This window comes from Macrobrachium rosenbergii, chromosome 18 (assembly GCF_040412425.1).
Source record: "Macrobrachium rosenbergii isolate ZJJX-2024 chromosome 18, ASM4041242v1, whole genome shotgun sequence".
Taxonomy (NCBI): Eukaryota; Metazoa; Arthropoda; class Malacostraca; order Decapoda; family Palaemonidae; genus Macrobrachium; species Macrobrachium rosenbergii.
In genome coordinates this window covers 7,585,777-7,604,317 of record NC_089758.1, presented here as the reverse complement: position 1 = coordinate 7,604,317, position 18,541 = coordinate 7,585,777, and the positions used below count along the sequence as shown (strand labels likewise).

At 37.9% G+C, this 18,541-nt stretch overlaps 1 protein-coding gene across 2 annotated transcripts in view; it reads left to right on the top strand.

Annotated features, from left to right (window-relative positions):
• Positions 1-18,541, top strand: part of LOC136848077 (extracellular serine/threonine protein CG31145) — a 694,897-nt gene that overhangs the window by 646,459 nt on the left and 29,897 nt on the right. The gene's annotated exons all lie outside the window — the stretch shown is intronic.

Genomic DNA, 18,541 nt, shown 5'->3' with positions numbered 1-18,541 from the left:
AAGTTTGGCCTTTAGTCAGTCATTATTCTTGTCAAGTCCACTTCGTTGTCCCCAGTTGCAAGTGCAGGAACTTGCTTTGGTGTAATCTGTAAAATGACGGGATCGATGGAACTGCTGTGACATGTTCAGGCACTTTAGAGTTAAATAGAATGCCTTTTCGTTGACTTTTTCTAAACTGGAGGATTCTCTCTCTCTCTCTCTCTCTCTCTCTCTCTCTCTCTCTCTCTCTCTCTCTGATGACTGCGTGGGAGAAACTGGACATAACCATCACTGAGAAATAATATCTCCTTCCCTGGACGACCCACTTTCCTTGATTCGGTTATTTTAACGTAAATCCGGGCCACTGGTTTTTAACAAAAGGCAGGTCAGTTTTCAGCATTATGAGGATATACTGTACGAGAGGAAGTCGCCGCTTGTAACCCTTTCTTTCCCCAGTTGTTTTTAACAAGCTTTTAGGTTAAGAGAAGAGGGCCATTAACTCCCACGGCTGATCCCGAGATACATTTAACTGTTTGACGAAGAAAATACTGGATGAAAAGCAGACGTTAAGTTCTCTCTCTCTCTCTCTCTCTCTCTCTCTCTCTCTCTCTCTCTCTCTCTCTCTCTCTCTCTCTCTCTCTCATAATCACCAAGGTTAATTTCATAGGGAAGAATAACTCTGAAACCTTTCCCAGACTTCACGGTTTGAGAAAATTTTCAGTTTATCTGGCGTGATGAGTATCTTATCGTTATATGAATGCAAGTAGGTCTACATTGTATTTTTCGGCATTGAGCGAAGCCATGTTTTGCTTCCCGAATGTAAAATTAGCACCATTTTCCACTTTGAAATCAATGGCCGTACTACTTTTTTTTTCAGTCATAGTTTTACTTTGCCGTTGATAGATCCATGTCTCAGTTAAACTTAAAATGAGCTCCATTTTGTTGTTTAAAGCAGTCTGTTGGAAGTTATCAAAACTGCTCATGCTCTGAAGACTGACAATCTAAATGCAGAATGCTGAAAAAATACAGAGACCTACCTATGTTGCTTGAGTGTTCGGAGAGCTACCTTACTTTTTTTTATTCTTAAAGCCTTTATGTTTTATACCACAACCAAGTACTGTACTTGCTAAACAACACAAAATACCCATCGTTATCTAAACGTTTCGCAAGTTACGTTGCATTCCTAAGACTTACTCAAATCCCCACGGGCGGCCATGTGCACATTCAGGCACAGACGTGTGACTCAGTCACCATATAGGCCCTTGGCTATTCTCCAAACAACCAAATTTTACCTGATGAAGATAAATGTATATAATTTAGGTTTATGGAATTTTTCCCCACCTGTCTATTTTCCCCGTACTAGGTGTGCCTTTTATCTTCATTTGCGCTGGGGAGAACTTGGTGCTACACTTGTTTTTAAAACCATGTGATGGTTTATGTGAAGAGCTGATTTTTATTACACCCAGCTATCACACACAGTTTAATACATATATATATATATATATATATATATATATATATATATATATATATATATATATATATATATATATAGACATTTATGTATGTATACATAAACTCTATATGTTTATATATATATATATATATATATATATATATATATATATATATATATATATATATATATATATATATATAATTATACCCATTTGTAGCAGATCATGACCAGGATGATGGGTCTAGCAACCTCATCCAAAAATATTAGAGATTGGGAGGGGTTACATAATGAACGGAGGCATCTCCTCTTAAAGCGAAAATTGTTGTATGTAAAAGACACACACACACACATATATATATATATACTGTATATCTATCAGAATACGTATAGACAGTACAGCAATCCTAAAAATACAAAGTACGCAAAGTACTTTTAAGCTTACTAATTAATCTTCAGTAAAATCCGATTTCATGAAATATTAAGCACTTAAAGCGCGCGTGCGCGTGTGTGTGTGTGTGTGTGTGGGCGCTTGCTTTAAGTGCTTAATATTTCACGAAGTCGGCTTTTACTGTAGATTGATTTGGTAAGCTCAAAATACTTAGGTACTTTGTAATTTTAGGGTTGTTGTACCTATAGATAGGTATATCCATCGTCTATACATATTCTGAGATTTTTGACAATTTTATTGCCGTTTTTACACGCAAGTTTTTTCTTTTAAATAACCACGCAAGAAGCAAGTGCTACGTAATTATGTGAATGTAAGAAAGTATCGACTTCTTGTTGTCTTGTTTTTCTTTTGCTCGCCTTTTGCTTGAAATTAAATAGAAGAGAAAAAGACTGCTCCTTACTAGCTTTTACAATATTTGACTCGAAATCTGGGAAGAGCCTTTTCGCTCGATCTTGCTTTTCTTTCATCACACCTAAATCCTTCTTGGATAAAGTTGCTTTATATAATATGATAATTAAATTTTTGCAGTCTTTTCTCATTCTTTATTGTTGGAAACTTTTTATTCCAGGTCTTCCTTACTCTCTCTCTCTCTCTCTCTCTCTCTCTCTCTCTCTCTCTCTCTCTCTCTCTCTCTCTCATATGTGATTAAATGATAACGCCGATGGCTTGAGTTGTCGGAAAAAAATGGCAGATGTAGTACACCAGTCACTCTAGATAGGAGCCACTTTTCATTGTCTCCTGTTCCCTTACTCTCAACTTTTCGTGGACACCTCTCTCTCTCTCTCTCTCTCTCTCTCTCTCTCTCTCTCTCTCTCTCTCTCTCTCTCTCTCTCTCTCTCTCTCTCTCTCTGCTTCTTCTTCTTGTCGTCTCTCTTGGCGGGTTCGGGTTAGGTAACTTCGTGAAAAAATATTGGTCTGTATCCGGTTTGCAATTTATTTCCCAAAGACTTTCACCCAGAGATAATAGGCATCTCCCATCGCTGAGTTCAAGAATGTTATATTATCCTTAAAAATCCTATTCATCACTTGAAGATCTGTTACTGTCAAAGCGGCCTTGAATCAATGAGGAATGATCCATTCGTATCGAAAGAATCTCAGACCAAGAGTCTCATAGTTCCAGGGCATTCCGTTGCCAGTAACATACTTGAAAGAATATGGCTTAAAACTACCTGTAAGTGCTATAACTTACGAAGTTTTTATTACCTGTTATTTTTATATAATTAACTTTTTAAGGTTTTATGTGTAATATTACAATCAACTTGGAAGGACATTCAAGTACATTGCCCCTTCTGTCTGTTCTTCATCTCATAAAAGGGGTGGTGACAGACAGCCCAGATGCACAGCTCGGGTCTCTCTCTCTCTCTCTCTCTCTCTCTCTAGCTGTTCTTTATAACGAATCGGAATAACTGGGAGCAGGCAGTGGTACTTTATTTGGATGGTTTACTTCGCACTATACTTTGGTGTGGAAGACCGACAGTATCTGGGCGATTACGCCCTCCCCCGCTCTCTTATTATGAAAGTAGTGACCCTCAGGAAGGCCTGACTCTAGAGTGGCCAGAGAGGGCGTCTGTGAGGTCCAACTTCTTTCATTAAAGCCGTATCAAGACCGACCCGAGGACCTCTTCCGAAGTATTCAGCTGGAACTTTACTCCCGGGGGAGGTTTCGAGGGGCTCCTCCCTAAGGGCTATTCCTAAAGGACCTGCTGAAGGGCGCTCTTCTCCCCCTCTTCACTGTTTCATTAGAACTTCATACAATGCACAAGATCCCGGACGGCTTTAAATGGCCTTTTTGGGATGGCGAATTCGCTGTCGGGGGTTTTTTTTACTGCCTTTTCGTATCTTGTTTCTTTTCTATGCTTTTTCTTCCCTTTATTTCGATTACAGTTTATGACAGCGTGTTTGAAGTGCTTTTGGGATTGCAGTTAGCTGTTGAATTGATACTCAGTCAAAACCATGACGAAAAGAAATCGGAAGTAGTTTTGATAAGGCTTGGTTATCGTACTGTTGGATTTTATCTTTCAAGCACCTGGCACATGAATAGATATGGGTTTCAAAAGAGAAACTGTCAAGTTTTTAGAGATTGCTCGTAGTGTCTGGTCAGGAAAGGGAGTTCCCACCTCCATCCAGTTCCAGGCCCTGCTTTGGTGAAAGAGGATGCTTTATTGAAAGATTAACGTTCCTCACTGTTTAGAAAAAAATAATCTTAGGTACCCAAGACCTTATCTTTCACAGCTCGAGCTACAGTCTAAGAGTTAATATGATCATTACCCTGCAGGTTATTTAAAAACACAGTTTCGCTGCTGTTCTGCTTAGGCCATGAAGAAGAGGATATAAGGAAGAGCAATAGCATACTCCATAATTTCTTACTCTTGTCGGGTTCCTTGCTAGCTGAGACTCGTGTGGTACAGATTGCCGTGTTTATATGCCCACAATAATTGACAGCTTAGTTATCTAGATTCTAGAGGATCGTGGGGAGAAAATGGAAGATTTTCACTTCTCGTTTTCATGGAAATTGTCCGGGTTTTTATTATTTCTTCTTGGGTTTTTGTGACAGTTTACATTGCTGTTTTCCTGCCATGATAGTTCTTGTATCTTGGCTTTAAATTGGAAGTTATAGGGGACTCGGAAAATGTGTAGCTTATTTGTCCTGTCGTTTTGTTTCAAGGTTTCCTACGAGATTGAAGATATTTCAGAATCCCAAAAGTTTCAGCATATTTTCGGCAAAACTTTTAAAACTTGTATGCTTTCCTTACTTCTCGTACTTTTTTTAATTACTTAAGCGGAGTAAGGAACAAATGTTATAGTCTATTCGGAACTGATATTAAACAAGGTTATAGGTCTTCACCTAAGCCCAAGAGGATTCTTTCATTACTTATGTTGGCAGTGAAAAAGTCTTCAGTAAACATTCGGTTACATAGACCTACCTAAAATACAGTATGTATTTGCTTAACATATACACAAGAATTATATATATATATATATATATATATATATATATATATATATATATTTATATATATATATTATTTTTTAGGTAGGCCTGTGTATATATATAAATGTGTATATGTGTGCGTATATATATAAGTATATATATGTATGTATTTATATGTATATATATAATTTATATATATATATATTGTGTATTTATGTGCATATATTATAGAAATATAAATAAATATATATACATATTCATATGTAAATATATATATATACACCACTACTACTACTACTACTACTACTACTACTACTACTACTACTACTACTACTACTACTAGTAGTACCCTATCATTACAACCTCCTACTTCTCGCACAAGGCTCCTGTCTTTTGTGAATTCCGGTGGCGACTGGTCGCCAACACAGGCGATTAGCGAAAGTTAGAGACTCCATCACGGTATTGTTTCAAGTTGCAGCTTTAGAGTTCTAACGGGAAAAAAATGCAGTAACAAACGTATCCTTGCGCCAGAGCGAGACAGCTCTAGTAACGGAAGTGACCACCCCAAAATGCCAGACCTCATTGGGACCACGGTTGAGCTATACCGATATAGCTCAACCGTGGTTGGGACAAGCTCTCCAGATCCTCTTAATGACATAGCAACCGTATATCAGAAACAACGCTCAGGACCAGTCATCAGGCCTTGAAAGTGTAATGAGTGGCATTGCGTCATCGGGGTCCAGCAGATTGAGTAATTCGAGGCAACTTAGGCAATGATTTAATTATTTGCTGTGGGATGGAGGAAGAAAGATTCTGCGACTCGAGTTTTATCTTTAGAGGTTCTTCTGATGTCCCTGGTGATGGGTCTTCGCCTCTTTTAAAAATGTGAGAAAGTATTTGAGCTTTTTATGATTTTTCTTTACTCTTTTGTAGTTCTTTGTCAAAACTTTTCTCATTATGCTCTTTTTATATGTCTGCATTCTCTCTCTCTCTCTCTCTCTCTCTCTCTCTCTCTCTCTCTCTCTCTCTCTCTCTCTCTCTCTCACACACACACACACACACAAAATGTGTAAATGCTTGAAACTTTGGGAGTCTAGATTTTTTGTTCCATTCCTGATTCCTCTTCTCGAGACCGTCTCGACTTGATTATAAAGTTAATTGCGGGTTGTAAATAAAATATTGTTGGTCCTGTAATGTTTGATGTGTTCGTGGAGATTTGAATGTTGATCAATATTTGCTTTCAGTTGACTGATCAGTTCATGAATTTCGATATTGAAAAATTAAGTGGGTCACCTTTTGCCAGAGTCAGTTAAATGTTCCAGTGGAATTTTAACATTTTAACGAAGCGAATTTAACGTCTCTAAATTTATGAAAGCTTTTAGTTGATTCAGATGTTGTCCGGTATTCGTGAAACTGCCCTATAAATTGAGGAAAGGATAGTCACTGTAGGTATTATTATTTGCCAAAGAGCGATGAAACTGCAAGGTTCGAAAAGTTGTGGATTATGTTGATGTCAGGGGTTAATGTGTAAGTGAAACTCATACGAGATGAAAGAGCCTTCTATTTATAACCGCCAGAACTTAATTGCTTTAATGATGAAGTACTATAGGGCAGAAAACAGAAGGGAAATAAGAAGCGAAATTGATTGTGAAACAGGAAAAGGAATTTTTACTATCTCAAACCACGAGTAATATGCAAAAATGTATGGCCTAAAGAGATGAATCTTCTTGAATATTCGTATTATTCGTCTGTCCTCATCTAATAATTATGTAATTTTGGTTCAGGAAAAAGTGTAAGGACGTAGGAAGATGTAGTAGTAGTAAAGAGTAAAGGAAAGGGTGGACATTTTGGAAGGAAGAGTTTTACTGCAGTTTCTTGACCGTCATTAGTCATCCACGATATTGGAATGTTTAAATTTAAAAGCCTGTATATGGTTAGTTGAGCCAGTATTTGCATACAGTATTCACTTTTAGCAAATAGTTGTTTATTATATTTCGATACTGAACCTTGTGTTTTACATGTTTTCAAAAATTGTGAAGTTTAGCGTCAGACATTATTATTCGAAATCTTTCTTCCCTTGGGTAGTTTTCAATACGTTTTTGAGGAAGAAATTTATTGCACTGATTACAGTTCCTGAATTATATAAAAAAGAACGAAGCAAGATCATTTTTCACAATAATTCTCAAAATTAAATACACAGAGAAGTCATCCAAATATAAATCACATCGGGGCTAATCGCAGCAACAAAGAAAAATTCCCGTTCCGTCTGGAGGCCTTTGTACTGATAAATTTCGCCCGCTTCTTTATGAATCACGGTGTCGTTCGCTCTGACGCCAAATCCGTCAAACGGAAGCTCGCTAGTTTTCTTCTTTTCCCTCTCTCTCTCTTTCTCGCTCTCTCACTCCTTTCCTTCCTGATTTCTTTTCCATTCCCCCCCCCCTTCCTGTTCTCTCTTTCCCTCTTTACGAAGAGAGAGTCTTGTGGTTAATAACTTGCAGAATGTTTGGCGTATTAGAGCAATTAGGAGAGTCCAACGAGCGCCGTAATTAAGCTAATGAAAAATGATAGTGAGGTGCTTCTGGTGTCTTATTAACCGCCCCAACCGCAAAGGACTTCTGAGCAAAGTGGGGGTGGCAAGAGGATGATGGAGAGGGATAGAAGCTCTTGTACATCTCCCCCCCCCCTCACCCAACCCTCTGTCCAATCCCTCACCCTCGTCCCCCCCCCCTCTTTCCTCTCCCTCTGCCCCCGTCGCTCGTAGGAAGTTAATCTTAATATTCTCTCCGCCAGTTATGTAATAAGTAACGCGAAACGGTCCCCCTGAGGGCCGGTATTTATCTTGGGAAAGTTTTGAAGAGGCTACTCGAGAGCTTTTGTGAATGCTCTTTGGTTCCAAGTCTTGTGGGTGCACTTCAGTCGACTCGAGATGCGTCCGGGAATTGTTTGTCTCGTTAATTTGTCGTGATTCGAAATCAGGCGGATGTTGATGCTTGACGTGTGAGTGTGATGGCTGGAGGAGTTACGGCTTCTTGGAGCCCTGACTCACAAAGTAACATTTTAACTTGCTAACAGTAATTAATTAAAGGGTGAAGTATTAAATGCTGGCACATCCTTATAGATTGTTAACCGTCCCCCCCCTCTCTCTCTCTCTCTCTCTCTCTCTCTCTCTCTCTCTCTCTCTCTCTCTCTCTCTGATACCACAAGGGAATATGAACGTTAATATGACCTAATGGAAATAATTTGGAAGAGTACATATCAGTGACCGTAAAAGATTTAAAAGCAAAAATAAACAGTGCGCGTGGGTAGACCAGTTTAGAATATATATAAATTTTGGTATGAGAAAGAAATAAATCTCGTCGTGATAAACCGATTATACCGGAAACAGTATCCTGAGAAAGTAGTCATGATAAGGTAATGTATAATTGCAACTTACCAAGATTAGATTAGGTATCTCGTCCCATCCCATAACCTTTACTAAAATTTGGTCATCTGGTCATGATCAGTTTTGGTGTGACGGTTTATGGAAAGGATGCATCAAGGTAAACATATTTTCCAACGTATGGTGGCCACGTGTATTGTACCAGTCACCAACCCTTTCTCCTAGCAGCGAGGAGACGTTGAGCGGTTAGGTCGATAAAATATATAAAACATGCTAAAAGGAATGATAGGTTACGTGGACAGAGTTGGGATCCGGCGTTTTGGATACAGTTCTTCTACTACACTTTCTTCAATAGATGACAATGAGAAACTTGTTTTATTTTAAGAATAATCTTATTCAGTACTTTAGGTCCTTGAGGCTAACAGTCTGGGCTAACTTTGTATTTGATCCACGGGTTTTTGAAGACTACCCGCTACAGGAAGGTTGTGAAGATGGTATTTTGATAATCATTGATAACTTGTACAGTATATTAGATTGAAGTTTTCTGAGGCGTTTGTTGCTTTTATCATCGCGATTTGAATCTTGGCAGTCAAAATATGAACTTGAAGATTGCTTTTTGGTGGATACGTTGTCACAAGCATTTGCTCTTTCCTAGTACGTGGTAAATAAGTTGCTAATTGAAGTAGACCATCAGTGGTGTGTTCAGTTGGGCATGGAGAAGAATTCTATCTTTAATAGACTAAGGAGTGTCGGTACCGTACTGGCCTTTCACGCCCAGATTGACAGCGCGTGGGTAACCTTGGCTTAATTATTCCTCGAATCGGGCACTGTTCTTTCCGTCGAGTTCAGTTTGTATTTTTATGGCGCACGGAGGACATTTCCAATGTTGTCTAGACAGTAGGTTGTTGTTCGAAAAGTTTCCCATGTTCACTGAGATTAGAGCAGTTGTTGGAATAACGTTCCGTTTGATTATTACCAGCATATCGTTAAAAATGTGTTTGTAGTGGTGGCTTCCTTTTCTGAACAGTGGCAGTTATAAAACCATTATCAGAAGGTGCTCTGTTTGGTCATTTAAGATACTTTAATTTCAAGAAGTAACTTCCGCTATTTCATGAAGTTCGGAATCCCACGGGGTGAATTTAATTGTTACTCGTCTCCCCGAGCACTGAATCCATATTCGTGAAGGTATCACATGCATATTATCCAGTACTAGAATTTTTTTTCGTAAACCTTACTTTAAGATGTGGAACGGTCTTCGTGCCAACGTTAATACTCGCAGGTCTAAATTCCTGGCGTGTCATCGTAAAGCGGAGTGTTCCTTTTGTTTATCTAATTTAGAACATTTTATCTTTTATTTTTATGTGTATCTAAATTTTTTTAGTTTAATATAGCCGCCTCTTTTTTATTTTAAATTCTGTTTATTGGAATCTAGTGCTGATTGTGCGATATTACGAAGACCGTCTGCGAGCAAGGAAAGAAAATTGTAGATCTTCAACGATCAAACATAAACTAAAACAGTCAAATTGGATATTGAACCAACAGCACAATTTTGCTCTTGTAATACCTTTTCCCTTTCACTCACTCTGTCCGCTTAAATCTTATCATGTCCATTTTCTTAAAAAGCTTCTTTCTTTCGTATCTCATTTTTGCTTTGGACTAACATCTTATTCCCACTTACTTTCTTGGCTCCCTCCTCTGCTCCTCTTTCTTCGCTCGTCCCCCACTACCACTGCGTGACCCTCCCCTCCTTATGACCCATGTCTCAGACTCCCCCCCTTAAACCTTAGTACTCCCATCCTATCTCATCCCACCCCCATTCTTTCATCCTCTTTAATCCCCTTCCATTTGGAATACCCCATTTTCCAATCATGATCTTTCCTAAGACGCCTAACACTCCGAGTTTTAGGTTCTGGGGGTAGAAAAAAAATACGGAAGGGCTTGGGGCGGTCGGGTGGAGGAATGCCCTCTCGGTGGATTCCGAGGGGAGGGGTGTCCACAGAGGGAGATGGTTTAGGGGAAAGTGGGAGGTCTTGTAGGAAGGGCGTTTATTTTTTTGGAGGCACAATTAATGGGGGAGGCTAGTGACCCAAGTGTCACCATAAACACCTTACACGGACATCGCAGCAACTCCAGGTATATTGTGCTAATGTCCTTCTCCAGTTGTTCTCGCCAATAGTGGGGTCATGCTCGCTCAGTTCTTCTTTTGGTCTTGTAACTTTCGTCGTTATTTTGTTGTTATTTTTATCTGGTTAAAGGAAATTTTATCATTCCGAATATCTATCGTATAACATTGCACATATTGTGGATGTTAATTCTTTCACTATTATTATTATTATTATTATTATTATTATTATTATTACAGAGGGGTGGTGTGGGCAATATCCCAGTGCTGGGGCCGGATCTATATTCTTTGTGGGTTTCTTCGCTCTTACTATTGAGGCCGTTCTTGCGCGCGCGCTCCGCTTTGTTGTAAGGAAGATTTATTCTTATTTCTTCTATTTAATTACTGTTTTAGGGTTTTGGATTTATTTTTCTCTATTGTTATTACTTTTCAGAATTTTGCTAATATTTTTTATAGCTTTTAAGTGTTGTATAGGGGTAAACGTCTTGTCTAAAGCAGTTGATTTAGTTAGGACATTAGTTTTGTAATAGGGTAAGAACGGGTTCATCTGAGATGGTAGTTCAGTTCTAAGCAATTTCCTGACATTTGGGAAAAACAAGATCAAACGTAAATGTGATCATTGTTCTCGTGACAGTTTACATTAATTTTCGAATATTTTGCGGAGCCAGGATGCGAGACGAACCAGGACAACTCGCCTCTTTCAACGTAAGTCTCGTGTCTTTGTAATTATCTTACTATACTGTCGTCATAGTTTGCGCAACTTTTACCAGAAACAGTGCAAGATACGATATGAAAGCCCGGAGGTACAAGGGATGGAGCAGTTCCCGAGCAGTTATCTGTAGCTGTTACTGGTCTCTGCTTGTCAAGTGTGCGAGCTGGAGGCTGGCCTTCTGGCTCTCAGTAGCATCAACGTTGCATCGTCAAATTGGTGACTGGCAAATTTTACGTTATTTCACTTAAAAAGATACTGATGAAAAACCAGACGGCTATAGTATGTGTTTTTTTTTCTTAAAACCGCTAATTCCGCCTTTTGTGTATAGGTTCTTTGAATTTACGAGCGCACATATTTTCAAGATACTGATGTTTCCCCAATTATGTTGGACTGTGTGCTTTCGCCACGATTACATACCATCATGGCATTGTGAACCTGAATCCACCTCTTGTTTTATCTTTCCTTAAAGCTTCCACTGTAAATAAGGTTCTCTCAACCTCGAAGAATAGATGCTGAAGGTAATCATTGGTTATATGCTCGATGAAACACTGTGGGAAACAATTCATCAACACAAACTGAACTATTTGCTGGTTGCTGCTCCATCAGTAGGGAACATCAGTTACCTCCATTTCGCTAGCATGCTAAGGTCATTATAGTTGTTATTCTGCTACGATCAGGTATTGAAAACTACTCGAACTCTCGTGTGGACTATTGTTTATTTGAATAAGTGATCAAAACTAGAGCGTGTATTATTGCTTGTATATAAGTTTTTCCTTATTCTTGCACTTCCGTAATACAGGCGCCTCTAACTTACCCATCGTAGTAAAGTGTACTCAACAATATAGGTAGAGCAAAATATTGGCCTGAATCCATGCAGAGAAATAGTACAACATTTGTTCGTTTACCGCTGTAGAGTTTTATTGAAAGGCTATTTTATTTTGTAGTAACTTTATGCAAATGCCAGTATAATTAATTTTGTTTGGATTGTATTGTGGAAAAGGATATACATTTAATAGACACGGTATATTTATATATTTCCTTTTCAGTGTATTACCCAGGTTTTGTGTAATAAATATATATATATATATATATATATATATATATATATATATATATGTGTGTGTGTGTGTGTGTGTGTGTGTATATATATATATATATATATATATATATATATATATATATATATATATATATATATATATATATATATATATATATATGTGTGTGTGTGTGTGTGTATATATATACATATATATATATATATATATATATATATATATATATATATATATATATATATATATATATATATATATATATATATATATATATATATATATATATATATATATATATATATATGGATGTGTGAAACAAAAATAAGTTCTCAGGGATCATATTGAAGAGGGAGTTCTGATACTGCACAACGTCCTGGCAAACACTGATGCTGCGGTGCGCACTTCTGAATGAAAAAAATAAAAGTATCAGTTACGGTTGGGAAGGGAGCAAACCAATTTATCATTTTTTATATGTCATCTACAGATCTTGGTAAAAGTTGCGCCGTTTTTCTGTTTCAGTCTCTCGCCATCTGCAAGTCACCCCGTCCATACTTGAGTGAATTGGAGTACGGTACCACTTGGGCTTTATTCATTTATTCGTGAAATGGGGATTTTCCTTTTTTATTGACGTAAGGAATTAATTGTTGGTGAAAAATGTTGATTTTTAATGGCAAAATTGGCATTTTCTTTCATTGGGAAATGGTGATTTGCCGATTTTGAAAAGGGGTTTTATCCTTTCATTGTTAGTGATAAAGGATATTAATACTTTTAGCAAGTAGAGTACCTTTTTTTTTTGCAGCTTCCGTGTGAATGCCAGCTATTTTGATTAACAGTGAAAATACAGTGGGTCTGTTTTGTTAGAAATTCACTCGCTAGAAAGCTTAGTTTTTACAGTAACAGAAACGTTTTTTCGTGGGTTAAGGGTTTTTTAGGAAAACAAAAATTTTAGAAAATACACCACGGTATAGTAAATTCAAACCTTGTTGTCCCTAATGGAAATAAGTGCGCTTTTTGTACAGCTCCACCAGATTCGAATGAAATTACGTTCATTTATTCGAGAGTTTATCTGGATGTCGTGAGAAAGGCGAACTGAACTGTGAACACCTGCGTCTCAAGTTTTATTCGTGCTCCTTTTTTTTTTTTTTTTGAGACCCAACGGTCTGTGAGAGAGAGAGAGAGAGAGAGAGAGAGAGAGAGAGATGGACTTACATTTTCTATCACTTTATCATATTCTGTAAATAAAACTTAGTCGTAAATGTGTCCTGGTAGATGGCGCCTGATTGAATTTCGAATCTGTAAATATTTAAAATCATTCTTTGAGTAAATTCCTTTCCGAAGTATCAGCGGATCTGAAATAAGTCTGCGTAAACTTGCGTATATCTTTAAATTTACGTTACTCAGTTCTATGGTAACTTCTGATGTCATATTTTCATATCTGTTCTAAACTCAAAATTCTTTGGTGGGAAGTTGTATGACTTCAATGGAAATTTCAACAGTGGAAATATCATTTTCAGATTTATGCTCAAGTTATGAGGACTATAACGGCTTGTCTCAAAATAAAAAAAAAAAAAGTTATTCGATATAGGATTGAGATGAATCTGTTTTCTCCTCGTGACCCGAGCTGACTTTGGGAATTGTACACGGGGCATTTACTTTCAAGGTGTGTACGCGGACGCTTTAATATTGCGCGCCGGTAGGCAAGATTGATTGCAAAAATTCCGCCGGGATGTTTCTCCGATATAACCTTCTGCCTCACATGTAAATTTTATCCCATTCCCCGCTTACAGCCGCCCTTTCCCTCATTCCCAAAACACCTTCGCCACCTTCTGCTGCTCCTGCTTCATCTGCCTCTCCTAGCCCCTATTCTACCCCCATAGCCCTTCCTGCTTCTATCTTTCGGCCTAGAACTTCTAACCGCCATTCTTCATCACGTATGGCCGATCATCTGAGTCCCTCCCCTTCCCCACCCCTCCCCTCCCTCCCCCCCCCCCCCCCCCTCTTCCCGTCACCTGGTGCTGCATCTACCTTTATTCGATGTTCTACCTCTCTCCCATCCCCTCATCCTGACTCTCCCATCCCGTTTTCATGTTTTTCATGTGCATCCCTTCCACCATTTTTGCCCTCCTTTTCAAGTCCGGAACTATCCCCTATTCTGCAGTATTCTTCGTCACCAGACTCACTCTCTCTCTCTCTCTCTCTCTCTCTCTGTGGCCATCCTGATAGATTTATCCCCAAAGCCACCGGGAATAGAATGGAGCGTGGTGTATACGAAAGATGAAATAAAGAAAAGGTGTATTGTATGTCACATGGCGCCTTCATCTAAATCTTGGCCAACTTTTCGCACCGGGGTGTATTGTAGCAACCTGGTTTGCGCCCGGAAGAATTATAGCCAGATGCTGCGGTGTCCCCCACATTCTTGCGTCTTTTTACTCTTTATTGGATGCTTATAACGCCTTGCGGATGTTGTGTGTGAGTTATACATTCCGTATTCCCAAAGGGAATGAGAGTGAACGTAATATTCTGCACGTTGGACAGAAAAAAGGTCTGTCAATGTCATGTCTATTTTTGCCGTTTCCGTAGCTTGTATCTCATTCTTTGAATAAAGCCTGGTGCAGATTTCGTGGTATAGATTTCCTGGACTAAGAATAAGTAAATATAAATTTATATTTATATTTATATATATATATATATATATATATATATATATATATATATATATAATGTTTTTTCATCTTACATTTTTTCTCCTTCAAGGAGATGGCTCCTGGTGAAGTTAACTCTCCAGTTCTGAAAAAAGCTCTCTCTGGGATTAGATATGTAATGATACACGCACACAATTAATAAATACATTAAATAAATAAAGAATATATTCATAAACGTATACAGTAATTTTGTGTGGAATTTGATAGCATAGCGTCTTTTAGACATTATTATACGTGAATGATTTGTTGACATTAACTTCTTTTCCATAATTTCTGCTTTTTTTTATAAAGTTTTCTTAGAGCCTACGCTAGCTTAAAAAGCAAATCGTCAAATGGCTGGTTAAGAATTAACTTGTAAGTCAGGATTTTATTCTTTGACCAGTTACGATTCTTTCTTCTGTCGTCATAGATACATAAAATATCTACTCTGCATTATTAGACCCTACTGTGCATTCTCAATTATTCAACGTGAATGGATGTAGTATAATAGCAAAATGCAAAAGCAAAATACGTAGCCTTACAGCACACATACAGTGTATACAGTACAGTAAGTGTAAACAGTGAAACTAATTATGAAAGGTATGTGAAATTTAGTATTTATCTTCAAATTTCCATATGTGATGGGGTAGTTTAAAGTATTTAAAGTCATTGATTGCAGAGAGCTTCTCAGAGCATGCTTAGAGAATTCTACCTTCGCATTCTCTCTCTCTCTCTCTCTCTCTCTCTCTCTCTCTCTCTCTCTCTCTCTCTCTCTCTCTCTCTCTCTCTAGAGGTTAATTTTTATACTCTTAACGAAAGTGATTTTTGTGAAGCCAAATAGCCGGAAAGGATTTTCTCTCTTGGACAGTGATCTACGGGCAGCTGGGTGCAGTGCTCAAGATCTCTTTTAGGGTCAAGGAGATGAAAATGTGTGAGGGTGGGAAAGAAGAGGTGTTATCTGCAGGATTTTATATTACCCGCAGTAACCGAGACATTTCCTTTATAGGTTGTTGTGTTATGTAAGGAGGTGTTGTAACAGATCGAGGGCAAGGAAGTAAAAGGGCACGGGATCACGATTCGTGATGGATATTTCAATTTCCCATTCAGTAACATGAGGATAAGCATGTGTCATCTCAGGCTGTCTCTAAGAAAGAGGGCTTAATGGAATACAGGGTATGGAGAGAGAGAGAGTGTGTTTCTGGCGGAGGAAGGTATGTGCATGGGTTATGTAGCCGAGGGATGAGGTGTGTAGAAAGAAGTGTCCGACGAGATTACGTATTAGCTGTGTATGTGATAGACTTTCAGCGTGGTTGTGTGTGTGCTTGCTCGCTTCGCTCGAGAGGGAGATAGGTAAGGCTATAATTGAACTGTGTGTACGTGAAAGCAAGAGAGATTCATTTGCATAGCAAGGGGAAATGATTTATTGTGGCGTATGAAAATGTTATATAACAAATTTAAAAGCGTATATTCATGTGTTTTCCTTGGATAGGTGCTTGCTTTCTTTCCAAACTCCATTGCCAAGAAACTCTAGCATTTCTCCCACTTTTCTCACAACGTCTCTATTATTTTCCTCTTCTCATGGCGTGTATCGGAGATATATTTGTTCTAATGCCTGCTTTCGTCGTCGCAAAAATAAAAAATAAAACACTTTTGTGCTTCCTGGATTCATTTCCTTCTAACGTCATGTCGACATTCTCTCCTCCCTTACAGAGCTTTAGCTTTCCATTTCGTTAATTTTGTATTATATTCGATCAGCTACGTTTAATTTCATGTGCATCTTTTGTATTACGTCCCAGTTCATGTCCACGAAGTAGCGCTTCATTGAGCAATTATTACTTTTCTCTGGTCGACCTTATTTATTCTCTCTCTCTCTCTCTCTCTCTCTCTCTCTCTCTCTCTCTCTCTCTCTCTCTCTCTCTCTCTCTCTCACACACACACACACACACACACACACACACACACACACACACACACACACACACACACACACACACACCCAATTCCAACAAAGAGACGAGACAGACATAACTAAAGGTTTATATGTGGACTTCTTTGGTCAATGGAATTTATACCATCTGAATCAGCAGGTTTGTTGGGGCTTTATGGAACTATGGGGGTCTTTGATATGGTAGTCTGGGATACTTGGAAAGGGCCCTGGAAGGCTTCTTGGAGAGAGAGAGAGAGAGAGAGAGAGAGAGAGAGAGAGAGAGAGAGACTGTAGCTCAAAACTGTCCTGGTCAAGGATTAGGGAAGAAATGAAGAGTTACCGTAAAGATGAGAATATTTCCGGATGGGGCGTCAGAAGGCAAATTCAGGGATCAATGATAAGTCGCTTACATATTTTTTTTTTTTTAAACATTATGATGCTTATACGAACATTCATTCTTAAGGGAAGAATTTACAGGGGCAGTTTCATTATGTATGCATTATTTTAAGCCTTGAAGGAGAGACAAACGAAGGTACGAGAGTTCCAAGTTCGGTATATAGTTTTGTTCTTTATCATACGCCCGGAAGATGCAAGGAAAATAATCTTCCAAGGCCTCCCCCAAGGCTAGCGGTTACCTCCCAGTTTTCAGGAAAATTTTTACGGGGTAGTCTAGGAGCACGGCCCACGCTTACCTAACACAAGGATAGTTTCACCTAAAATGACATTTTTATTAGTCCAATTTTTCTTCCTTTTCTCTACTTAAAATCGGATTAAGTGGTGGCGAAAAATATTACCTCAAACATGGAACTTGCTTGAATTTTTAGGTAATATTTTGGAGTGGATGTTCCTTTTTGTTAAGTTTTCTCTATTTATATACCAGCGAGTGGAAGGCGATGATGTGTATGTATAACGATTGAACCTTTCTTATAATTAAGATGGTAACTAGTTTTCAAGTTTGTTTATGCCCAAATCTCTTACTTGCAATAGGAGTGTAGACTGTTGGGATTCGACCTTTAAAAGAAAACTGGATACACAGGTGAACGAGTAAGATTAAGCACTAGTGTTGCTTTAGCTGAGAGGAAATGTGGCGAGAAAAGGCTGTGAGATATACGTTCGTCACATTGCTAGTCATGCTGCGAAATGGCATACCATAAATATGCAAAGTATTATGCAAATTTCGTCCGTTTGTAATGAATACAGGGCTTTCGTGTTATTTTCATTTTTGTTTTATTTTGTTAGGGACCGCAAAATGTTTTGAGTTCGTGGAATAAGTTTTTTTTATTTTCGAAGACTTTTGCTAATTACTGAAAAATTATCGACATAGCAGTATGTGCTGCCTTTTTTAAAGACATTTTCAATAAATGTGTCTTTTCTTCTTTCTCCTCATATATATATATATATATATATATATATATATATATATATATATATATATATATATATATATATATATATATATGTGTGTGTGTGTGTGTATTGTTTATATATATATATATATATGTATTATTTATATATGTATATATATACACATTATTTATATACACACACACACACACACACACACACACACATATATATATATATATATATATATATATATATATAGTGTGTGTGTGTTTTTGTATATATATAATATATATGTATATATTATTTATATATACATACACATATACATATATATACTGTATATGTGTATATATGCATGTGTGTGCGCGTGTGTAATTTGTGTATGTAAGAAAATCATCTGTGGTCCCAATATTGACGGAAGCGTTAAACAAGATATCTGGCAGAAAACTAGTGAATCGCAGCTAGGACGCAGAATAGCATTAGTCTGTCAACCCCCT